Source organism: Tachypleus tridentatus, chromosome 13, assembly GCF_004210375.1.
Source record: "Tachypleus tridentatus isolate NWPU-2018 chromosome 13, ASM421037v1, whole genome shotgun sequence".
Taxonomy (NCBI): Eukaryota; Metazoa; Arthropoda; class Merostomata; order Xiphosura; family Limulidae; genus Tachypleus; species Tachypleus tridentatus.
In genome coordinates this window covers 29,523,378-29,550,717 of record NC_134837.1, presented here as the reverse complement: position 1 = coordinate 29,550,717, position 27,340 = coordinate 29,523,378, and the positions used below count along the sequence as shown (strand labels likewise).

Genomic DNA, 27,340 nt, shown 5'->3' with positions numbered 1-27,340 from the left:
ATCGTAATTATAACAAGCTTAATAAAATACAAATGCACAATGTTTCGAAAAGGTTTATTCCACATAAAACATTCTAATTTCTGTTTGTTTTTTTTAAGTAGTCGACTTCTGGATACTTAGAGTTCAGAGTTTGTTCGTTTGTTGTTGTTTTTTTTAATCTTCTCTACTAGTTATGGATAATATTTCACAACTAATTTAAGTGTTCGGATAACTTGATTTTCACAAAGTTTGGAATTAAACGTTTAGGGCGGCAATGTCTAAGGAAGGGAATATTATTCCTCCTTCTGACAGTTTTTATATTTAAGTTACAAAGTTTAAATGTTGTTGCTTAGTTTACGATGGTGGACGAGTCAAGAATTATGCTTCGAAAGATATATATAGTATAAGAAAGACTTACACAGTTTCAACTAATCAACGTGATGAAACCAAATTTGCATAATGATGAGGAACCTACTTTGAGACAACGTTTATTACTGCGTAAAACTTGTAATAAGATATTCTGCATTACCTATTCAAGTCGTCTTCAAACTTTAAAGGCTACTATTTTACCCGCTAGATGGCACTATTCTAGATCAATGTAAAACCAAGACCCACAGTCTCAATGTAAGTTAAGAGATGTACTAGTTCTTTTATTGAGAGGTATTCAGACTTAAATAATTTATCCTACTCATAATACTTTGGTATTTTAAGGAGTACTAAAACGAGTTCGTTCAAATTCCCATTTGTGTAACTCCAGATGAGAGGATTGAAGTCATGCTTTGATTATCACAAGATAAAATAAAATGTAGAATTTATTAAAACTATTTAGCATTATACATCATTATAATATAAAAAATACATTAGCACTTTCTTTTTTTATCTCTGTACATATCTTCCTGTTGTATTCATTATTTCTTATTGCCTACATATAAAAAAGTGTCCCATTTTGTCTATCTTATATAAGAACGAGAGGGAGAGTTTTCTTTTGAAAGGTCTGTTGTAAACATCGTTCAATATCACCATGTTAATTTTTGTCTAAGTTAGGCACCGTCTTCAAGTTATTGCATTATATCACGCACAAAAAAATAAAGGACTCGATTTTAAAGGGGATCAAAATAAATTTAAAACAGGACAGTAACAATAGAATTTCAGAAGTGGTCAGCACATATTTAAACAGAATAAAAAACGTCAGTTTAGAAAATCAAAATACTTAACACTAAATGCTGTTTTCTCGCTTTGTTCGACTATATAATTGTTAATGCTGGAAGTAGCTTTAAAAATAATATTCTAATTGAAAACATATGAAACATTAAAGAAAAACCATTTCCCCTCCTTTTCTGTAAAAAGAAAATTAGAATTTAAGCACAAAGCTACACAATGAGCTATCTTTGCTCTACCCACCACGGGTATCGAAACCTGGTTTTTAGCATTAAGTGTGCAGATACACCACTGTGCCGCTGGGAGGCTCTGTAAAAATAGAACATTAAATATAATTTGAATATTTTCCATATATTTCAAATTATCCACTCTTCGATTTGTAACTAAATAAAAATTAATATAGTGTTGTAATCGCAAATAATTTTGGAAATTAAATCTAAAACACAAACAAAATGAGAATTAAACATGTTTCCATGAATGTCTTCTTTGTTTTGTTTTCAAGATGGCGTATTATAATGATATATTTAGAAGAATCTTTTATCCAGTACTATAGGCCATCTCTTAATTGCCATTTTCTCTTCCTCAAAGCGGCGTATAATCTCGCTTTTTATGATAGCAGTGAAAATTTCATCAGTTTAACATGGATATTAGATGGTCCTGCCCTCCTACGGTGATACGAATAAATAGCAGTTAAAAAATGATAATGATATCAAAGCATATGGTGTATGACGAGACAATGTCTATGAAGTTGATGGAGAATAGAGAAGTGCAAGCACTCGTAAAATTAGTTTAGTTCCGAATGCTCATTATAATAACCATAAAACTATGAGGCAAAACAACAGGTCGCTTAGCACCTGTCTTTGTTTCTAGGCGCGTGCTTAACACACGCTATTCTCTCTTCTTGCCGAAGGCTAGATACGAAAACAAGCGAGTACTCTTCAAGATGACAGACAATTAAAAACAGTGGAAAACGGATTTATTTAAGTGACAGTTCATGAAAATAATGAAATCTAGCATCTTAATTAATATTAAACGGAATATTAATTGTTTTTTCTAATGATATAAAGATAAACTGGACTAAGTTTTTTCTACAACAGTAAGAGCACAGATGTAACACTGACGTTAATCTCAGCAAACCTTGAACAATTTTAACTTTTTTTTTCTTTTTTTTTTTTACGATGAAGAGAAATGAAGATGAAAATTTTGTCATTCTATTCCAGCGCGAGGTGGAGTGTCTGGCCTATCATCAGAAGATGACACTCACTCCTCAGCCAATAAAAATAAAAACAAACCAAATCCCTAATTTAGCATGAAAGACTAAGGGAAAAGAGGCCTGGCATGGCTAGGTGGTTTTGGGACTCTCGACGCGCAATCTAAAGGTCGCAGGTTCGAATTCCCGTCACCCCAAACATAATCGCCCTTTCAGCCGTGAGAGCGTTATAATGTGACGGTCAATCTACTATTCGTTGGTAAAAACAGTAACTCAAAAGTTGGTTAAATTAGGGACGGCTAGGGCGTATAGCCTTCGTGTAGCTTTGCGCGAAAGTGAAAAACAAACAAACAAGGAGGAAAGCAGCTAGTCATCATCATCATCACCCAACGCTAAATCTTTTGATACTCTTTTACCTAAGAACACTGGGATAGATTATATAAATATATACACCGCTATTAATCAATGTAAATGATGGTGTAAACGTTTTCCTTTCCTTCGAAAATATATTTAACCTCATCGCCGCTATTATTAAAATAGAATGTATCCATTATTAGGAAAAGTTTTATATATATATTGTTTTTCTTGTAAATTCTTATTCGCCATAAGTTTCAGAAGAGTGGATTCTGGGAGTGAAAGTTACTTACAGTGCTGCTATTTGTAAAAGGAAAGCGTAATGTAGAGCAACAAACAACAAGAGATTACGGAAAGTGATTTAAGAGATGCCCTTAATTTGCTGTTTTTGGACGAGGGGCAAGCATCATTATTTATTTTATTTTCCTTTTTTTCAAGTTGGAGGCATACGACGATTATCATCTATACTGGACCAACCTGTAGGGTTTAATTTGCAGATCAAACTTTACAAAGCGTAATTTTAATGTACCTCAACCCTCACACATCATATAATCGATTTTAGGGTTTAGTTAAAAAAAACAACAAGAAACAGTTTATTCATAGAAGTTGTATGTTACACCCATAATTGTAAGTTAATATAACTAAGACTTGGAGACTCACTGGAGAACCGATATTTCAGGTGAAAAGAAAGATGTATACTCTGTTTAAAACATTTAACATTCAGAAATATAACTCGCGTAGGGTATGGTACTAAAACAGAAAGATATAGTGATAAAAAACAAGAATAAAAAACATTAATCCACTGTAATTGTTTTGTTCTTTTTAAACCAAGCCAAGTTTAAACGAGATTAAATCTTGAAGTATGAGAACAAATACTGAAACGTAAGACGAAATTAAAACTTTGTAACGGACTTTTAAGTGCTGTTCAGAATCACGTGATTAATTTGCCAGGTGAATTTTATAAAGCGCTTGCAGGTATATGGCCTGAAAATTCGGCAGCTGCAAGATTGGGTTCTTCACAAAGTCCACAGGTCTCATAATTGCTATTGTATAATACCTTATAGGGACAGGATCGTGTTGAGCAGCAGGCCTCCCACACGGCAAGAGCAAGCAGCTGCTTTGTCATCCATTTCATACGGGCAAATTTTTACCGTTGGACAAAAAAAGGAAGAGAAAGAACATGCCTGGAGATTAAGGCCTCGTGCTAGCTCGTGCACTGTCACCTGTCATACACGTTCCCCTTAATCTAAATAAGTGTATAGCTGGCGAGCTTAGTACCGAGGAAGGACGATGTTCTAAACTTCTATCGCGATACGCACGTCGATACTCAACAACAGACGGGGCTTGGAGCCCCACATGCTGAAAGAAACGTCCCTTTACCGTTTCTTAAACGTACACATATTCAAAAAAATAATGATAATGGAAAGAAAGAAAAAGCTGCGGGACTCAGGCTTTGTTCTTGTCTGCTTGCAATTTTGTCCTTTCAACTGGAAGCTTTGAGCTGTTAATAATATACAACTGACACAGAATACCTGATTTGCGTGGCGCAGGCAGACACTGAGGCATGTACAGACAATAGGTTTGTGTGGTCATTTTTCGAACAACAGCAAAAAAGAAGTACGCATATGAAAATGAGTAATGCGTAACTCTAGGGTGCAAAGCTTTGTGTAAATATCTCATAAAAAACAAAACATGGTTACTAAGTGTGTAAAGAATGTTCACGATTATTTTGCGAGAAACGAAATAAAATCTAAAACAATATAATATATACATGATATTTTTTGTTATTTTCATGTGACTGTGAAAAGTGTATAATATTTATTTGTCAGCCTGATGGCTTTTCAAGAAAGTTTTCCTTTAAGTACTAGGTGCGAGAAAAACTAACTTACTGAGAAGAAACATGGAGTGAGAGAGAGTAGCCCAGTATGGCCAGGTGGGCTAAAGCGTTCAACTCGTCATCTGAGGGTTGCGGGTTCAAATCCCCGTCTCATTAAAACATGCTAGCCGTGGAGGCGTTATAATTTTACGGTCAATCCAACTCTTCGTTGGTTAAATTGTAGCCCAAGGGACGGCTAGAGCAGATAACGCTCGTGTAACTTTGTACGAAATTAAAAACAAACAAACATAGAGAGAGAACAATCCAAAGAGAGCGTCTTTCTGTTATAATTATATATTTTTTCTATCAGCTAAATAATCATCGAAATATATTAGTAATTAACGAAAAATAAGTTAGTTTTAAAATAGAATCGTAGATCTTACGACTATATTTGAATAACGTAGCAGAGAGCCAGATGGTGAAAACATTTTTATGTGGTGGCCTAAGATAGTTCTTTAACATTCTAATTCCTTCATGAATTATACCCTCGTGGAGATAAACTGTTTATCACTATTTCGAAAGTAGAATGTGGCTGTGACTTGATACGGTGTTTACAGAGGTATTTTGCCTGTGACAACTATGTAATTGTATGAGAGCAGATCGAGTATTGTGTTATATTATAGTCTGTGTTTATTGAAGTAGATAGATAAGTTAAGAAAACGATATAACTGAAATTTATTTATTTACAAGCGTATACTGCAATACATGCTATGGTCAGTGTTGTTAGTATCAGGTTTCACACAATTATGAAGAAATCCACCTACATAAACCCCTGTTTAGAATATATGACATTTCGGTCAAGTAATTTCAGTTTATTCTTTATGCCTTAAAGGTTAATAAGTATACGGAATCTTTTCATGTAATAAAAACACCATCTTTCTAAGTATCACCACTTTCTTGGAAATTCAGCGTAAACTCGTTTTCGTACGATAACGATCTTAGCGCCCCTACATCATCAATACCAATAATGTCATTTTTTTTCTTCTACTCATTGATCAGGTTATAATGAATAAACGCACTTTTATTTAGTGCGAAGTACGTTTTTGTAGCAAGGGCTCGTAAATTTTGAATTCTAACTCTCCGGACATGTTAACCAACAGACCACGCCTGGATTTGTCATTGTATTAAAGTAACAAATTTAAGCTGAGATACTTAAATAAAAAATAAAAAATTAAAGACTTGGGGTGTTCGTAAGCTTAATTCTTAAATACTTATTTTAGTATACAGTAAATAAAGTAACATTATTATAGCTCATGGTAAATTCACTGTTCCTGTGCTTCTAAAAAATTACCTTTTCTAATAATTATAGCTTATATGAAACTCGGGCTTCGTAAAAATAGCTTTCAGGAAAAATAATTAGAAGCATAATTTAAATAAATTTATTTACAAGGACTATGTACGAATAAAAAACTGTTTACCTTAGTAAAGCCATTGATTTGTGTATAATAGTGTTGTAGAAAGTTATAAATGTGATTTTACCAATAAGCTAGTAATATTGGAATGTATTAATACAAAGGGTTAATCGTGTATTATATGAACTACGTGTGTATGCTAATATAGTGACATATGTCTGCACGTGCAATCTGAGGCATCAGAAGAGACTGACGTGCTTAATATATATATATATGTTCGCAGCAAATTCTCTATTACTCGACAGTGCAATACCGCCATCGATAGGCTATGTCTGGAACATATATGAAATAACTTTCTGTATAAAATTATTAACATAAGAAGATAAGATTGTTAAACGATATAGTCATATTCGAAAGGAATCTTTAACATTCTCAGTGGAAGCGGAAAAAACTCGCATAGTACGACATTTAGGACAGCAGTGATTCTCAAGAGTTGAGGATATAGTTACGGCAGAGAATTCTCTGACTCACAAACTCATTGAGATAAAGTTAGGCATATCTCAAGGTTCTGTAAACGAGACAATAAACAAGGAATTGGAATTGGCAAACTAAAAGACTGGAAACTTTTAGCCACATAAATACATTACAGCTCTCTCTCTTTGTGTGTGTGTGTCTATATATATATATATTAATATGGTATTTGATTCTACATCCCTGATAATTCTCCTGAGACAGCTCCAACTCATTTGGTATGCTTAAACGTCGTTTGGGAAGCTGACTTCCGCTGCAGTGGAACATTTACAAAAATGCAAGATGCGTGATTTTTGAGTAATTTTATCATCCTTCGCAGGAGCTTATTACCATGGAAACTGTGGTGTCGGGCAACAGTGCGTAATCATGATCATTAGGTTGAACAGGATCACTGATGGAGGAAGGAGTTACAAGGGCAACATTGTCCTATTACAGTGTGATTAACACAAGTTACAGTGTGATTAACACAAGTGTTTCTGTAGAAAGTAAAGTGTTAATAGTTCCTCAGAAAGCAAGCTGCTATGATTTTGTTTGTTTCAGAATTTTCGCTACACTACACAAAGGGATCTGCGTATATATATTTGCTATAATCCAGTAACTCTGGACAAGAGCATATCCAAGGCTGGTGAAAAGTAGAATTCTTTGCAACCGGCAAAATTCAGTCACAAGCACTAAATCAAATGAAAGGACTTCACATTTATTTATTTATTTTATATAACCTGGGTATAACTGTCCTTAACTTTGTTTATTTGCTTGTAATTAAGCACAAAGCTACACAATGGGCTATCTGTGCCCTGTCCAACACGGGTTTCGAAACAGTTTCTATTTTAGCCTTGAAAGTCCGCTGACTTATCGCTGTGCCAGCTTAAGATTATACGGAATGTAACTATTCAAAAGCACACACCGCTAACTTATAGGCTACACCTCTCTGGGTGATTGGATTTGACTGTCACTCTTATATCGTACGAACAGTCTCAAGGTCGAAACGCGTGTTTGCAGCAAGGAGCTTCGAATCGTAAAACTTTAGGTTGACAGTCGAAGTTCACTAACCAAAGAACCACGTCTTTCTCGTAAACCATTATAAAAAAAACAAAACAACAAGAGATGTTACTACAGATATTGAAATAAGTTGAAAATATTTCAACAGAAAATAACGAGTTTATATAGATTAAATTATTAATAATACCACAGAAAATTAACTGTAAGAAATGCCACAGAAAAAATGCTCTTAACGCTGTTATGGAAAATGATTAATATATTTTATTGTAGCGCTTATAAATGTATACTTATGTGTAAATAAATTTAACTTATTCTTCTATCAATCTGTTGTGTATATTGATAAGTCCGTGAGCCGTATACACGTATTCTGTCAGTTAAATACGTACATTGTTAAGTTGGTTATAGGTAGATACATGTTATATTGTTGTATTTAGAAAACTGTGAAGGTGCATTGTTGTAATGTTCCGATTATAACTTACTGGGTGCAACAGTATGCACAACGTACTTGCTTGACTCGTTGTATTCATTAACTTGCGTGACGTATTCTAATCATGAAATTTTTAGTACATGTTTATAAGCAATGTTATAACAATATGTTAATCAACTACCAGCTTAATTTTACATTCGTCGCAAATAAATGTACTTGAAAATCTTGTAAGGTTCTGGGGTAAATCAAATACATAAGTTCATTTCTTTTAATATTTAAAGTAAATGCTGTTTAAAACGCAGCCGAAAACAAGCGCAAACAGAAAGATTGCATACTCTCGCTCCCATCACTACGTGTCGAAATTATATGTATTTATATTGGATGAATATTGTATAATCCGTATGTGAACCAAATTTGGGAAGGACTGGCCTTTACTGACTTCCAATGTTTTGTAAAATGTTCATGTATATCGATCAATGAGTTTCCAAGAGATACGCGCGCAGAATCACAGACACATGCATACGGACCCAAATACATAAAGGTTTTCAGTAAGCTGGTTGAATTTTCCTATTCTAAAATTTCATATTTAAGATAATTGTATTAATGTGCTTTTTTATTTTATTTCAAAGCAGTTGTTGAATGAACTTCGAAAAACAAATGAATAAAAATTCATGCTTGTTGAAATAATTATTAATAAAACTTTTTTATTTCACTTACATCTTTGTATAAGAAAAAATGAATTTAGGCGTAGCTATAAATGCTTAGAACGTCAGTTGTTATTCTAGACGCAAATAGTAATTATTGAACGCTAACGCATCAGACTACGCGAGGAGAGTCATCAGAACCCCGCATGTATTGCCAAGGTCGTGCCCACGTGGCACGGGCGTACCTATGCCACGCGCCTGGCACGCTTGAGTGATATGCCCAGGCGCAGAACTTACCAGCTGCCGTTGTTTTTCGTGCCGTGAATACAACCTTTCAGGAGAATATTTAAGAACAAGCTGAAAGAGCGCAGAGCAGTCGACTTAACAAGTCACATTTATATATAAAACTGTTACATATGCTGCTCAGGCCAGTCAACAAAGAACAAATTACTAAACCACTTAACAATAAAGTTGCCATATTTACACATTATGTGCAACAAAATAATGGTGTTTCTCTTTACTCGTGTACCAGTACATTGAATCAAAGCAACAGATGGAAACTAGGGTTACTGAAATAGCTCTCAAACAACCCAAACCGAAAATCAGTCTACACGCCTATGGAAATTTTAATTCGTGTATTGGACAACTAAAACACTAATTTCATGATGTTAGAAAAACACGTAGGTTCAAGATGTCTTGATAGAAATGAATTAAGAACCCTATAGCCCGAGCGCTTTCAAAATGTGGACCTTTCTTTTTCAGGGGCAAGCTAGGAACCTTTCGAAAAGCGCTGGGGCTATAGGGTTTTTATTCATTTCTAAAACTATAGCTGACATCCTCGAGGAAGCAATTCCGCGCTCACCAGTTCTGATAAGTAACGCGTAATCAAAGCAAGTCGCTAGTAGTGGCGAATCCATTTAGTCCAGTTATTTGATATATATATGTTCTATATTCAAGAGCTGGACAGTCTTCCTATAATAGAGAGAGAGAACGGTGAAAGCAGCATTTTAAAATCCGTCAAAACGGATTATATAAAACGTTAGTTTTTAAAATCAGACATTTTCTATGATAAATCACAGAATCCGGTTAGCTTGAGTTATCATGGGAATTCTTCGTTTCGCAATAAACATCCTCAATACTTTGTTTCTTTTCCACAACTCTCTCTTCCTACGCCAACTTTAAGTTTCTATATATCCGGAACACTTTTTTTTCCCCCCTCGGACTTTACCGCCTATTTCATTAAAAACATCACCATCTTTATTATGACATATCACTAATAAATTTACAGCCCATGAATAATTTATATAAACAACAAAAACTCAAAAGACGGAACTCTGAAAAATCCCAACAGTCATAATAACCCAACGAGAGAGAGAAAATATATTTCCAACACACTTGTTTATTTTTTATTTTAGTTTGGCGCTTTGGTGACGATTAAAAAATAGATTTAGAGGGAGGGAAATTCAGGGCCCAAATTTTTTATCCGCTGAGTTTCAACAGAAATCAGTGATTTCAACAACAACCTTAATTAGCATTGTTGAAGTTTTAATTCGAATTTCAAAATATTATCGGTTCCTAACATGCTAAACTTTGCTCTGTTAAGAAATGAAAAAATGATACAGGAAACAGGGACCGCATCACGACATGGAGTAGAAACGATATGTTATATGCACAAACTGGTTTCAGACTCGACGTGACAGCATCTTCTGAATAAATACCGCATAAATAGAAGCTGGTAAGGGGTAAGAATTCCAAGCTGATGAGTTAGAGAGATTCATACGATGGTGAGGGGTAACATTTCTAAGCTGGCATAGCATGGCATTAGGTTACCAAATCGGTGAAAGGTAAGATTTCCAAGTTCGTAAGCTCTAAAATTGCTTCTTCAGAAATTTTAGAGACATTTGTTGTTAAACATGAAATAAAACCTTTGTCGAAAATGTTGGCAACTTTCTACTTATGAAATAAATAAATAAAATACCTTGATTTTAGATCTGTTTTACATAAAGCATATCAGCTCACATACGATAAGATATTTTTGTGCAGATGTCGAGTGTTCCAAATATCTTGATACAAGGGGAAGGGGTATAACCGTAGAGCTGTCAGACGAACTTCTCAGTAGAAATCAACAACAAAGAGTCATCTGGCGGCCGTTTTTGTTACCTGTTTTCAAACCATCCATCTGTCGTATTCGCGAATGATCAATCACAGCCGATGGCGACACGCGGTAAGGCTAGGGGCGGGGAAAAGTTGCTGCAAGGTGTGCGCCGTATAACTCGTGCTGCAGACGACGTCTCCTCAGTTCGTGAGCCAGGCGCGTGGAAGTACACAGCTGGGGTTAGAAGAGAAGTGTATTATTATGGTCTTTGCTTTGACGTCGAATAGAACGTTGTCTTCGTGTTGTGCGTGCAGGTTAGTGCATAATACATGTTCTATTCATGTGTTTTGTATCTTGTAATAGTGCTGATGGTTTTGTAAAAAACTTTGTTATTGTGCATGTATATATTATTTTTGTTAAGTTTAACGTAATGTATTTCTACAGCCTCACGAATATTATGAGAACTGATAAAAAATCGACTAAAGTTGTGTTTTTTAACACTGGTAAAAACAATACAGTAAGAAGATAACGTTTTATAATTTGAAATTATTCTACTACTTACTGTGTTGTTTTCAGCACGATATGTGATAAAGTTGACGAAACTAAATGTCAAGAATATATATATTATATGCGTGTGTATATAACTATCAATGATTAGATTTAGATAGCGAAGCAATAGAACCACTTTAAACAATAACAGTTAAAATTATCTGCTTATTTATGTAATAATAAGTTTTGGATGTTGTACAAAACTGTATTACTGTTTTAGCTCAGATCTGATCCTTGTTTTGGAGGTGAAACAATTAGCAACTTTGCTATGAGCTGTAAGTGTTTAATATCACACCCGTGTGAGTTAGATCTATAATAGATAGTTTTATTACGTAATAGTTAAACTTTTTGCTGGTAGAAGTATTTGATGAAACGTTAACTGACTAGCGTTTGTACTTTATATTATAGTCTTGTATTACGGCTAGCAGAATAAAATCGATACAAAACAAAATTATATTAAAGCCTAACAGCCCACTTTCCAACAAACTGCAGCTACAATACACAGACACGGGAATACCTGAATGTGTTGTTTTTTTCTTTTTAATCACTGGAGAGGAACGTGTATTACTGCCAACACACATAACCAAACCATTCGTTAATTCACAGAATCTATTCTCCATCTTTCTCTCTTACGTGGATACGTGTGTATTTCTATACAAGTAACTTTTATTAGCTTTCTCTCTATTTGATCTACAACAAATCAAAATTCTGAATAATAATATTGCCAAAATAAATAAATAAAACTGTTAAAGTTTGGACTGAAGGCAACATTTTTGAACTATGTGTGGATATATATTTCTGTTCAGTACATTTATTGCACTCGAGAGAGTGAAGGTTACGTGTGAAGAATATTTAAGTTAAGTAGATACACACACACACACCACTAATCGTATCTACCAAACTCCCTGTGATACCACGTATGAGCGCAACTTGATGTCGTATATGCCTCAGTTGTCTTCTAATTCATGATAAAATTGAGCATTTATACTAAAAATATTTCATGAGTAACAGGGCTGTTTAACCTCTCCCCCACAGCTAGCAAAAAAAAAAAAAAAGCATGTGGTTCTTATTCTCCTTTTAATCGTTATTGAAAAGCAACTAAAATATTGCAGCAATTAGGATTTATTACTTGAAACAATACTGAGTGTCTGGTTTCCTATACCAAGCTCGTCCTATAAATTCTAAATATGGAACTTTCACTATTCTTAACGTTTCTATACGATATTGCCCCTAGCAACGGTGTTTCTGGATCTCGTGCGTGGCTGATTATAAGTTATAATTTAAATAGTAAAGACATATATTCACGTTGTGACTGTGTTTTCAGAAAGGTTTAACTCAAGTAAATACAGACCAGCGATTCTGTATATAATTTGGTTTGTCTGTTTGTCTCCACCTCCTCTTTTCTGTTGCTCAATCCGTAACTATTTGATGCATTTTTTAAAAAATATGCTAATACCAATTAATATTTATTAAAAATATATCTTCATAATGACACAGTAATATACTAATACTGTAAGCTGTATTTTAATAATTGTAATTTTGGATGTTAGATAGAGGGAACTGCAGATTGTAATGATGAGTTAAGATCAGAGAATGTAATAAGATAAGCCTAAACAATTCTAAAATACTGAGTTTCTAGTAAATTCGATAGTATACTATATATGTAAGGAATCGGAGAGATTTGATTTTGTGTTTTTTTTTAGTTGGTATAGTAAATCATTCAATGTAATTTCGTTTCAGCCGTGATGTGGTACAAGTAAGGTTATTTTTTACGTATGTGTAGCGTAATTAGCTTCATTTTTAAACTAGGCCTACAGAAATGTGCAACAATATACAAGTTCCACAGTTCCCAAGTTTGTAAAAACATCAAAGAAATAAACAAATTTGTTATAACTTAGGTGAACTGGAATTTGCATTATTTTTACCAAATATTTCAAAATAACCTGTCAGTGAAAGGTCAACTTTGTAGCACTGTTTAACCAAAGTATTTCTTCATGTGCTGAAAGAAACCATTTTTTTTTGTCTTCCCGTTTCTTTTTGTCTCTCTGTTTAATATTCTAGGCAAAAATTACCTATCACTTACTGTTTGCTTATAATACTGCTGCAGTTTGAAATGAAATTATTGTTACTTCGTAATATTAACCATACATATTGTGGTAAGTCCAGTTTATGTGCTCTAAAAACATGAAAGGGTTCCGTTTTGTGTCTTTTCAAAAATTCACCAATTCGCACTAAACTTTATTTTACCTTGGAAATTTTGTTTTTATAAGTGAGTGTTTTTACTTGATACAGTGGTGTACTATTTATCTAAGACACTTGTAGCCTTTTATGACACAAAGAGAAATAAATATAAATGAACGAATAACTGATATAGCAAAGTGAAAACTTTATAAAACAAAGTTAAGTATTTTGAGGTTGATTGTATTTTTTCAGAGTGAATATAAATATATCTGGATAAATTATTAATACAATGTTGTCTGTTCAACAGGTTATCCAGAAGCTTATCCACACCTCGACGTTGCTTTACTTGTCAGAAAATGGTATATCTCGCAGCCTATCGATGTAGCGATTGTGGGTACGTTTATGTTTTGTTATCAAGGTAGACAATCTTTAAAATAAAAAAAAGAAGCCTGCCAATAGCACAGCGGTATGTCTGCAGACTTACAACGCTACAAACCGGGTTTCGATATCTGTAGTGGGCAGAGCACAGATAGCCCATTGTGTAACTTTGTGTTTAACTTCAAATAAATAAATTATTTATAAAAACTGTCCAATTACAGGTTTAAAAAATTACGTGTAAAAATAAAAGTGACAATTTGATTTGTCAACGAACAGATTCTTTCTGCCGGAGAAATGGAACGCACGCGCATCCGGAAAAGCAACTTAAATACATCTCGATATTCAGAATTTTACCTCTGTTTTAGGGGTATTACTCTCGTGTTGGTTCCACGCAATATTGCGCAGTAATACATTTTCACACATTCGTTGTCGAAACAGTCTAATATTACAAATGTTCGAAATCCACACCAACCTTATGAATGCATGTGTGACATGTAAGTTCCTTTAAAATATCTTATAAAATAGAACGAAATTATTTGTTTAGCTAATTATTTACTGTGCTCAATGCGACCAGCATATGATTTGCGGTAATTTTTCCTTCTCTCATTTTCACGCACGACGTTTTAAAGTTCGCTTTCTAGCAGGCATTGTGCTAGATTGACAAATCCTGGTCTATTTGAAAACATTTAGGCGATCAGACAAACTCGTGTAGACGACATAACTGTATTTAATAAAACTACATGTAAGGTAACCAATAAAGTAAAATAATGGTATATGTATTAGTATACAGTTATGAGCGTTCAGTGTGTGAAATAATTTTACGAGTTGAAACAAAGAAATTCACAAAAATGTAAATTAAACCCATACTAAAGAAGAAAGTATATAAAGGGTATTTTAAGTTCTTACAAAGTAAAGTAAATTTAAAATTATAATGAATGCAAACAGAGCTGATCGTACAGAAACTTCTAAATGCGTATTTACAAAGTGATAAACATGTAGTTTTGAATGAACTGCGCACGCGTGTTTTGGACCTAAATAAATCGAAAAGCCATATAAACTGTATTTAGAGTAATGCTAATTTTAAAGGAAATTACAATCGAGTTAAATGTTTTTTTGTGTGAAATAGTTTACAAAAAACAACAACAAACAAGTTGAAATGTCGTTAGGTTATAACAACACTGTGTCATCACATACCATACTCGTTGCATTAAAAAAGTTTAACTAAGCAAAAAAACCATTAAGGAGCTTCTGAATGAGAAAATAACCAGTATGCAATCCGGATTCCTCGGAGAAAGGCTTTTCTAATGACATAAGATTTATAGAGTTTGATCGATAAATTCGCGAGAAAAGTTGCGGACAAACGTAAGCATATTACTTATATAGGTGCATTTTTCATTAGTAGTTTAGTTTAAACTTAGGCTTAGCTATGATTGCAACATTTTTATATTCAGAGGAAATAGTATCTTTATATCGATTAATAATTTAATAGTTTAAATCGTTTATATGTTTCTTAGAGGTCTGAAAATAAAGTCCGAAAGTTAGTTTAGCCGTCTAATTACTTGGATTGTAACTGGTTTCTGAGTCGAAATTTTGTTACAAGAAACATTATCGTCTGGTATTAAGAGACTAGTGTTGATCAACTATCCATCTCCTATGTTTCATTTGGTAAATTATATCATAAGAATCACAATATGGGTTTGTTTGAGTTAGTTTATAATACAAGTGAAACCATCTTTACAAAACGTTAACAAGATGTAAAATCTCTGAAAAATCTACTAAAGTTTTGCTTTTTCTTTTACATGCTTTCGTAAATGACAATAAACCTTTTTACAGTTTTCGTTCAGAATATAACAAAGGACATGAAGAACAATTCTACTGTTCTTTCCTGTGTCATATCTAAAACATTGTAAGTAACATGTTTTAGTGTTAAAATTTAAAATACACTTTGCAGTTAATGATTGGTATTTTTAATGTCCTGATTATTTTACTTTCTCTAAATCTGTACAGCAGCTGACATTTGACTAATCAATTTACATTTATTTTCGTAGAAACGTTACACACGACTCTTGTGTGAACAAAGAAAGCAATATGGAATACCGTTGTCATGGTAACAGGATTAAATACAGGAACAGCTTTCAATACCCTATAACAACAGGTAAGGATAGGTATAGATGCAGTTTCTGTAACTTTCTTTTATATAATCCAAAACAAACTAAACTGTAATATTTAGACATTTGGTGAACGTTTTTTTTTTATACTGTTACATGGAATGAAACGTACGTTTTCGTTATTACTTGCCATCGTATATTGTAGGCTATCGCTTTCCACGAAAGATACTGTTTTGCTTGGTTTCTGTGTACACGTGAAACGTAATTATACACTATCGTGCATAGTCACGTAACGGATATGGACTCAATTTGAAAAATCTATAAATAACTAGATTGGCTGTAATTCTAGTATGCGTGTTCATATGTATATATAACTTTTTAGGTTAGTTTTTCTTATTGAACTTTCAAACTTCCATAATATATACGAAGCACTTATGTGTTGTGATCCATTTCTCTCACTTCTGGTGAATTAAAGAAAGGCTGGAAAAATCAAACTCACCATTTAATATTTTGTAATTGCTCCATTAACTAAATATGGAATGTTTCTTTAAGTAATATGCTCGAAAAATAGGTTAATTTTAATATATTTTATTTCATTTTCAGGATTTATAAAATAACGTCACGTGTTATTTAATATTGAATTGTAAACAAATTAAAAAGCAAACCTTTTACTTACTTTTTTTTTATCAGTAGGTGAAACTACGGAAGTAAAATGGTCTTCCGACTCAGAAAAAAGTGCATTTTCTTCTCCAACTGCAATTGAAAACTACCTGCCACGTACATCATTTAATGATATGCCTAACACGAATGTAAAATCACCATCTTTAAGCGGGAAAAATAATAGCTCTCTTGCCTTATCAGGTCTACTAAAAGTAGTTCATTGGCTTGCTCAGCGACGTAGGAATCGTGACATGAGCAAAGCAAATGCTGCTGATAAGCACGCGAAAGCAAAATATGGTTTGAACCAATGTAAAGTAAGTGATAAGCAAACACGGAAGAAGTTAAAAGCGTTCTTGAAGAACTCTCAAAAGTCTAAAAGTGCCGTTATTGGTTTAACGTGCTCGACTAGAACTTGTACTTGTGGGTGGACTCATCTGCCGATTACTTCAAGTCAATCAACCAATTACTCATCTCTTATCTCGCCAAATAGCAGCCTGTCTTCAAGCAGTTGTTTGTCGTCCACCCCTTCCGACACAGAATCAGAGTATCGTAATAGGGTTAACGACAGAATTCCACTGTGGTTGGACAAAAACTTCCATGAGCTTCGATCCTTTGGTTTGACGTGCAGTAGTTCACGCTCACCGTCTGTTGGTGGCGCTACACCTGTGTTATTGAAATCGGAAATCAAAAACTCAAGTGTGAACTCTAACCGTAGTCAATGTATTAGTGCGCAAGGACGTTGTGCCAAACAGTGGTTAACTAAAGCAAGGACATTAAGTTTAGAAACTAAAAACTCACCATCACATAGACTTTGTGCAACATGGCCACCATATGACATTTGTGTCAGTTCAATAGGTACGTCAATTATTTCAAAAGTATATCTAAAAATTAAACGGTTTTTTATTCATTGGTTAAACAAGGTTACAACTCTTAACACTTTTCAGATGATTGAAGAGTTAAAAATTTATTAACAGTATCTGGTTAGCGTTACTTTGAATAATACATATAAATTTATTGTAACATTTCCAATATGTTGATACTAAACATATTTCTAATTAAAATGTTTTTTTTAATATATTTAATTCATTTTTGATGGTAAAGAGTAACAAAAAATCGAATGTAACATTCCAGAAGACCATCGTCTATTTATTATTATTATGCAAAAAAAAAAAAAGTATTGAAACGTGTATATTTAACAACTAATTAAATTCCACGGTTTGTTTCTTTAACCTTGAGAGAAAGATTTATTTGGCTGTATAGTTTGTCCACCCAGACTAGTGGTCAATTTCGAAACGATATCCCTCGGGTCTCTCTACTTTTAAAAATCCAGTGTCATTTTAATTTAATATTTTCATTTTTTGCTAACATTCCATTCGTCAACAGTAGAGGCCGTGAGCCCAGGCAGTGATAGGTTACAGAACGTTATAAATAAGAAAAGTGCCAATACTTCTGTCTTTTAAAAAATTTAAGAAATTTTTATTCTACTGTTATTGTTACGATGTTGTACTTAACTATCATCAAATTAGGTTCCTTAGTTTTTCGAGGAGTTGCAAAAATTCTCAAAGTTGTATAAATAAATGGATTTATTGAATGTTTATCACTTGTGTCGAGGTTTTAGTACAATTTAGTTAAGTATTCCAATAATTCCACTCATAAAATTTTAGGCATGAAGTTTAATTTCTTTGCTAAACTTTGCCAAAATATTGTCGTACTTAAAGGTTAGATACATAATCGATAACAGAGTTTTAGAATATTTTTTTCAATATAAGTTCTGGGAAATTTTATGCCATTAGTGCGACATGTTAATTTTAGTATTTCGCTTCTTTCGTTTTCATAATTATCAGATTTATATCTATATTTTAAATTGTGTGGAGAAAATACTAACGCAGGTTGAACCTAATTGGTCTAATTACATACAAACATATATCATCATCATTATAAAACATTATTTGAGGATTTTTTTTCAATTACTTTTATATGATAGAGATGAGGTACTATATACAAAATATCTACATCTTCTCGGTTAAGAAAGGAAAATACGACTCTTATGTACTTGAAACATGAATATAATTTATTATACTTGTCATATGATATTAGGCTTAATACTAATGTCTAATTACAAGTATAGTCAAGGTATTTTATACATTAAAAATGAAATCGTGATCACATAGAAATAATTTTTCAATTTCTAGTCTTTATTGTTATCTTGTAAAATAAACACAATTTATATCTTTCTTTGGGCAAAAGGAAAAGACTGTAAAATAATCACAAATATTGTATAAGTTAACACTGGAGAATTTAGAAACGTACTTGGAATCATTGCATAGCCTACTCTATACAAAAGTTTGGTGAACTAGTACTGAATATTTTTATTAACATTCTTTTACAGACGATTTTGTTGATGATGACTCCGAGTCTGGTATTGGAGACTGTGAATACCAAGACGAGATTCCTTCCCAGTGAGTGTTTATATTTCTGTCGGGTTATTGAAGCTCATATTTTTTTGTTCAGTTAAATTTGAACGTAGTAGTTGTTAGTTATAAATACAGTATTCTTTAGATTTTTTAACTTGTCAACAACATGATTAAAATATTAAACTTGTTTGGTTCCTGTTGAATTAATTTGAATATGTAAAAATCGCTTATCATTTTGTAATGGAAATTATGCTGTCCAGTTTACAACGTTCGTAGAAATATTTCAAGAAGTTTCATTCTAAAGTACAATCACTCAAAGAAACTTTCAACGATTATGCTTGTAAACTGAATATTGTTTATTATTTGTAGAGTGATGTTAACTTTAATGGACCGTTGTTTAAAATTATAGTTTCTTAAAAATATTTGAACCCTTTGTGAAGTCCACTTTAAAATTCAATAGAATAGAGGTATCCAAGTCTATTCAAATTTTGTTGTATTTAAATTACATTTTTTTCAATTTTGTATTTATTCGTTTGTCGTTAAGCGCAAAACTATACAATGGTTATGGAAAGTCGATTTATAACTTCATAGATCCGCAGACGTATAATGCTGAGCAACTGTATAGAAGCTTTAACTTTTCAAATATTATCATAACATAAGAAAACTATTTACTGATTTTTTTCCCTGTCCTACACAGGGCACAGAATTTGGATCTAAGGGAAACATTAGGAGAATGGTGTATACCATTTGATGATCTTAAGTTTGAACAGCGACTAAGGCACGGTCGTCAGGGCGACATCTTCAGGTACGTTGAAGAATGAAAAATGATTTTCGAACTGTAAACCCGACATTGGCAAAATAAGCATCGTCTCATTAAAATAAAAGACAAAATACTTTATAAGCACATATTTATACAGAAATTATATGTAAACTTGAAATATTTATAGTAAAATTATATATTTATTAAAAATCTATGGACATCAAGTACAGAATCTCTTTCCGAGACCCTAACCCATCAATAGACATTCCCAGCAACCAATTAGCAACCCTCATAGAATTCATCACGATGAAGACAAACTTCATGTTCAACAACCACAACTATATACAAACAAATGGCCTAAGCATGGGCAACCCAGTATCACCAGTTCTAGCCAATATTTTTATGACACAAGTTGAAACACAGCATTACATCCACCATTATACTGGTACAGATATGTAGATGACACGGTTGCAGGATTCACATCTACAGAACACATACTTAATTTTTTCAATCACATTAACTCTATACATCCCAACGTTAACTTCACATGTGAACAGGAAGAAAGCAATCAAATATCATTTCTTAACCTCACAATTACAAGAACCGATAGACAATTTGAAACAGAAATCCACCGAAAAATTACCTATACTAGACTATACATTCCTTGGGACTCAGCACATGAAACAAAACAAAAACTCAACATACTAAGAAACCAAATAAACACAGCCATAAAACAATACTTCATCAACATCAATAAGTTTCCTCCACAAACCGCAGAAAACGTTATACGCACACACCTAGACAAAAAGCAAAATCAACCAACAAAAGTAAATATATCTCACGATTCAAAAAATCACGAAACCATATACTGCTGCATACCATATATTCCCAACATCAGCAGACAAATAACAACATTTGGCAAAAACTAATAACAAAATATGACATTCCAGTTAATACCAAATTTATTCAAAAACCAGGCACAAAACTGAGGTCTATACTATGTAAAAACTATACTGACAAACATCACACTAACATTATTTATAAAATACAATGTGATAACTGTCACGACTTTTATATTGGAGAAACAAGTAGAAAAATGGAAACCAGATTCAAAGAACACAAAAAGTCACCTGCACACGTTTTCGAACACTGCAAGTCAAATAAACACAACATAACCATAAAAAACACCAAAATACTAAATAAAGAAACAAACACACAAATAAAAAGCCTTACTTATATAACAACTCAAGCCCAAAATAAACCAATACAAAGGAACACCTTTATACCTATATTAATAAATATAATCAAACATCTAAGCACGCCCTCTACATTCCTACACTCAATTACACAACCCCCTTCAAACATGTGGTCAGCTATCGGTCAGTTACCTCTTTCTTCCTTTGTGAACCTGACGATGACCGAAGAAGGTCGAAACGTTGTTCGCTCCTCTACATAAAAAATTTTCTCAACCCATACCAGCCGTTTTTACATATATAGAACTGATATTTGTTTATTATTTGCTGTTGGTTTATATGAATATTTTCTTTCACTTCAAGTGGCTATCTTTTTGTGAAAATATTCAGCAGTCATTTTCGTATGTGTGCTGTATAGTTTTCGTGTTTCCTTAAGAAAAGTGTTTTATGTGTGTGTGGATCGTAAAAATACATATTTTCATAAATTTCAGAGGTCGCTGGCACGGTGAAGTGTTGATCTACACAATTAGACAACAGAAAGAAGCGGAGTTCCGGCAGTTTTTAGATGACGTAAGGCAACTCAGCATGATACGTCACGAAAACGTAGTTCTCTTTATGGGAGCTTGTATAGAACCCCCTCAGCTTGCTGTTATTACAAGGTTAATAATGTTGCTTATGGAATAATAATTAAGTATTTTTTTTACTAATAATTTAAATTATGAAAATGTATGAATTTTCGATGTAAGAGACTTACGGAGGTAAGGTTCGTCAAAATGGGTTTTGACGATATTTAAACTGACACGGAGTAGCTTTTGTGTAGGATTTAATAAGATATTAATGATTATGGTGTTTGAAAAATCATAACATTTTTGTAAATGTGAAAGTATACCAGCAGTATTTCATTTTAAATAAGTATGAATAATTAAATGGGAAACAGGCTAGGCTTAAAAGTATTGTCTCATTCATCCCATAATATAAATTTGTATTTTAGCTTAGAGTTGAGTAATTTCTTTTTTCTTTTGGGTTTGTCTGAAGTTAAATACAAAGCCACACAGTGGGCTATATCTGCTCTGCCCACCACATGTATCGGAACCCAGTTTCTAGCATTGAAAGTCCGTAGATGTCACTAGGGGTTTTTCCGCTTGGTTTGAATTTCGTGCAAAGTTACACGAGGGCTATCTCAGATAGCCGTTCGTAATTTAGCAGTGTGAGACTAGAGGGAAGGCAGCTAGTTATCACCATCCATCGCTAATTCTTGGGCTACTCTTTAACCAACGAATAGTGGGATTGACTGTCACATTATGACGCCCCCACGGGTGAAAGGGCGAGCATGTTTGGTGTGACGGGGATTCGAACCCGCAACCCTCGGGTCACGAGTCCAGTTCCTTAACCAGCTGGCCATGCCGGTCCTTTCCCCTTGGTTGCTGTAAAGATGAAAACATTCACACAATGAGCTGCAAATACTTTTGTGTAAATCAAGGAAAACAATTTTGCTAAAAAAATATTTTTTGTTTTGAACTGTTCAATGAGCTGTACAATTTTTACTAGTTTAAATTGTAACTTGAAAAATAATTAAGTTATTACGTTTTAATGATTCTTTTATTAGTTTTTATTTAAAGTAAATATTTCGTTTTTTTTTTTTTAATTTTTAGCATGCGAAAAGGACCATTGTTGTTTGAACATATTCATATGAAACATCATCGGTTATCGTTTTTCACTAAAATCAGCATTGCCCGACAAATTGCTCAGGTTTGTTGTTTCTTATGACACTACACCAAAATTTCAGGTTTACTTCTTATTAATTAAAAGTGAAGTTCAGTTCTATGAATGTTTTTATCCAGAACAAAATAATCGACGTAAAGAAAATCATAGTTATAATAATTATGACGCCACCCATTTAAAAAATGTCGAATATTGTGTACGTACAAGACTCTTTGCTGGAAGTTTACATCAAATTACAGTGTTTAATATTTTGTTTTTGATTTTCTTCACAAAATTATGTGCTTGGACTGTAGATCTCATTATTGTTAAAGCAATGAAGAAAACTCTTCAATGTTTATTGTTACTTAGGGAATTGGCTATCTCCATGCAAAAGGAATTATTCACAAGAAACTAAACTCTAGAAACGTGATTCTTGAAAGTCGGGTTAAGCTGTGTCTCATGGACCAAGGAATGGCTGACTCTAAACTGGACAGGTAAGGGTAGCCGAAACCTGTTAATTAAAAATAAACCACTGTAGAACAGTAATTGCACTAACAACAATCCAAAACTTTTAAAACAATGTTAGAGAGATGAATTTGGACAACAATATGTTGTTTAACTGTAAATACAAATGTTTCGGACTAGACCAGTAACATCGTCAAATTGACACTTAGAAAATTTCTAGGCATTATATCAAACTCCTTTTAGCAAACAATACAAAACTTTTAAATTAAAACTAGCTCAGAACAACAGCTTTATTTATCGTCAGTAAATCTGTTTGATTTTATTCAAATATTAATGTAGCAAGCTAATTAAGAAATACTTAATACTTTTAGAGCAGAGTATGGCTGTGTTCCACGAGGCCACCTTTCGTATCTCAGTCCAGAAATACTGCAAAACCTCCAGATTGAACCTCCAAGGTCTACTCCACCATGCCTTACACACAGGAAGCAGACATATATGCATTTGGGTGAGTGTTGAAGACTTGAATGGGGTGTGTGTATATTATTAGAATAATTTGGAAATATTATATTTCACTATAAAAATATACAGTAAAATATCTAACTTTTAGTTCTTTCCTGTGCTTATAGGTCCATATTGTATGAGCTTTTTGCTGAAGAATTTCCATTCAGTCGCCTAAATCCGCACTCTGTTATTTGGTTAGTGGCCACTGGGCGGCGTCAGTGTCTCAGTAACCTAAAATGTACGAGTGGGTTAAAGGTAGGTCACATTTAGAACCCTCATTACCAATTTTTTCCCATTAACAGGATTAAAGAAGCTTTATTAGATGAGTGAACATTTTGCAAACATTTATTTTATTTAAATATCTGTAATGTGTTACATTAACTCCCATATTCTCTTAGAGTAAAATATGTTAAACATTCAGTTTAAAAAAACAATTAGTTACAGCACAATTATTAATACTGTTCCTTGTATAATTTTACCCTTTACACACTGATGAAATGTAAATATGGTGCTACTGATAACATAAGTTCACTGAAAGTCCTTTGTTGTTTTTTTTTTCCTTAGAGTTTAATCCTAGAATGCTGGTCCCACTCTCCTTGTGACAGACCAGGTGTTGTGTACATTATCAAGCAGCTACAGGCAAGCGTAAGTACCTTAGTTATTGTAAGTAAATTAAAAACAAAACTGAAATAAATATAACTGTCACAAAACAAGCTAATTAACATACACTGATTATTACAGATGCTATACTGATGATAGGATTTATTGTTTGTTACTGAAAAAAGTATTTAATTTTACCAAACCCAAACTAAAGATTTATTATTCAAGTAGCACTTGTTAAATTCCAATTTAGGTGTCTCTCTTTTAACAGGGCATCTATGTATATATATTTTAATACAAACTTCAACGTAAATCTTTTTCTTTGTTCTTGGCAGGTTTCCCTACACAAACGACACAGCAGTTCAGAACCAGAGCGTTTACACAGAATGGGAACCTCTTTGGGTCGAAATTTTTGTGGAAGATGACTTAACACTGGTTAAATCTGTTTAAGTCCATCCATTTTGCTTGCTTTTAAATTTATTACAGCAAGTTAATGAAGTTGTCTAGAACAGATTACTTAGTGAATAACGTGGAATAGTTCTTATCAGACTCTTATATAAGTAGATCTGTTTAGAACCACAGATCAGACTAGAATCTTGTGTGGTACTTGTTTATCATGAAGGAATTGTTACATTTTTCTTGGATTAATTTTTATCAATGCAGTAAACCTACTATAATGTTTTTTCAGAGTTGTGAAAATTTCATAAACATTTTATCCAAATTATTTATTTCATGAACTTTCCATGATTATGGATACAATTACAGGAACAATATTATTAGTTTGAAAACAATGGTACTGTAAGATATATTCAAAGCAATAACTACTGAATTAACATTACTTATATATATGAATGTTAAGTTTAAAATGTTCTTACTGTAGATCCTAAGGATATTGCCTGCTTTATCTTAAAATTAAAATAGATTCTAAAAAACTATTTAAACTGAGGGTAGATCCTAGCAAAGTTAACTAAAGTTAGGATAAGTGTTACTGAGGTTGTCTACTTAACGTTAAGTAAACTAAAGTAAAATGATGTTTTGCTGTCATGATGAGAAAACTCACTTGTAGAGAAAAATTATATGTATAAATGATGTTATTATGACCATACTTTTAATTCTGTACACTAACCACTTCTCGCTATTTCTTTTTTGTGACTGTTATTAGGAAACATTTATGAAGAAAACATACAGAACAGTATTAGATGAAACATTCTGTAATCTTTCTTAATACCCAAGGAGTAAAGGGTGTGAAGTTTAACCTATACCACACCCTTTTTTTTTGTGCATATACAACTGCAATATTTGCATATACACGTTTCAGGAATTCTATTATTTTTTATGGGGTAGTTATTAAAACCACTAACTGCACTTAAAATAACTTGCTGTAATAAACACTCGTGTAGAAATTATTTTTTTTATCACTTCAATACAGCATTTCAGTTATACTAACCAATGATACTTTTTGAGTAGGAACTATAAGGTAAGCCATTATTAATAATTATGATTTAAGCTTAGTGGGCTTATGGATGAAACATAAATTACATTGAACATAGCTGAAAACAGTTATTGGTTTAAAAGAATCTGTTTGTTTTTTGTTAAGCACAAAGCAGAGGTTTCTGTGCTCTGCCCACCACGGGTATTGAAACCCCGTTTCTAGCAGTATAAATCTGCAAACACACCACCATGCCACCATATTTAAAGAGAAAATAAAGAAAAAAAAATCATGTTTGTAATTTATGTAGTGATAAATCTAGTCAGACAAAATTAGTGAATGAATACAAAGTGTGTGGGGAGTCCAACAAACTTCACCTTGAATAATGAGCAAAAGGAAACCCAAGCATTGTTTCATAGATTTGTCAGAAGGTAAATAAATCATTCTATATGCAAAAAAAACGAATGAAAAAGTTGGGAGAAGTAAGATAACTTTAGCAGTTGTTCTTGTGGTCTTCCCCCTTCAACAATATACACTGTGTAACATATGCAACAATACCTTCATGTAATATTTATTATGAATCAACTCTCATTTCTTTGAATATTATCTAATGCATGATAGTAAGTATATATAACGTCCATGGTAAGAGATCTTCCAAGCCCATCAAGCTTATCTCTCTTAATTTTATAGTATTGCATAAGAGATTTTTTCTTCCCTAATAAATGTTACATTTTTTTCACTCTGTCTCTTTTATCTAGTTTAATATATTGATGCACTAAAACCTGTATGAATATTTTACTAACACTAATATTCTTTGCTAGAGTAACTTGAGCATTTTTCGGTGGGTTCAAACAATTACTGTAAATATTTTCTTTAGATAACTTGTCTTTTAATGAAGTCAATGTTTTCTTAGTTAACTTATCACTACTCCATCAGAATAGTACTTTCTGAATGCTAGTACCAGCTGTTTTAGGCTGTCTTGCCTTATAACTTGGGAAATGAATCATTGTCTGATTGTGAACTCCGAGGAGATAAGACGGCACTTTTGAAGATTATCCAACATTAGAAAATATTTTTGTCTGTTAGTTTTAAAATTTTCGACAAAGTATTTAACATTAAGAAATATATGTACTTTAGTTATTATGTTACTCCAGGATGGGTGAGTGAAAGCGATGCATGTATTGATATAAATGTATATATACATAACCTACATTAGTGCATGCTGTGCACTGCAGAGAGAGAACACTAAACTGAGAGAATGCTGTAACTTCTCCATCCATTGTGGCTTTGAAAGTTTGTACATAAATTTATATTGTAACTTGTAAATAAACTTCCATTTCAATTATTTGATTCATCATTCACTTGTTACTCGTTACTAATATTGACCTTACTAGAGAAGAAAAATATGAGCAGGAAATAAAATAAGAACATAATTAACTCTGCACGTGTAACATACAGTTTTAAACACTCAAATTCTAGACATAATGCACAAATTAGCTTACTAATTATCATCTGGGTTCAAATAACTAGCTTCTGTGAACCAGGAATAAAAAAGGCCATGTTACAGCACAAACAATTAACAAAAATATTGAGGTATATTAGACTTAATACTTTGTTTTTTACAAGAAACAAAGTATATATTCTTCCACGTTATAGGAATAATAATTTGATAGATAAGCTTTAATATTTTGTTTTTTTGTATGCACTTGTATATACAACAGTGGGATTATAGTTCACAGTAGACATTATATGGGATTGACTTGTTATATCATGGAT

At 32.8% G+C, this 27,340-nt stretch overlaps 1 pseudogene across 1 annotated transcript in view; it reads left to right on the top strand.

Annotated features, from left to right (window-relative positions):
- LOC143238282 (uncharacterized) overlaps positions 1-26,909 on the top strand; it is a 38,878-nt pseudogene extending 11,969 nt beyond the window's left edge. Inside the window, exons 2-13 of the transcript XR_013020497.1 lie at positions 13,663-13,749; positions 15,782-15,888; positions 16,532-17,356; positions 18,891-18,960; positions 19,613-19,720; positions 21,360-21,527; positions 22,521-22,617; positions 22,939-23,063; positions 23,406-23,539; positions 23,661-23,790; positions 24,100-24,180; positions 24,471-26,909. The product of XR_013020497.1 is annotated as an uncharacterized LOC143238282 (transcript). The remainder of the gene's footprint in view (positions 1-13,662; positions 13,750-15,781; positions 15,889-16,531; positions 17,357-18,890; positions 18,961-19,612; positions 19,721-21,359; positions 21,528-22,520; positions 22,618-22,938; positions 23,064-23,405; positions 23,540-23,660; positions 23,791-24,099; positions 24,181-24,470) is intronic.
- Positions 26,910-27,340: the final 431 nt, after the last annotated feature.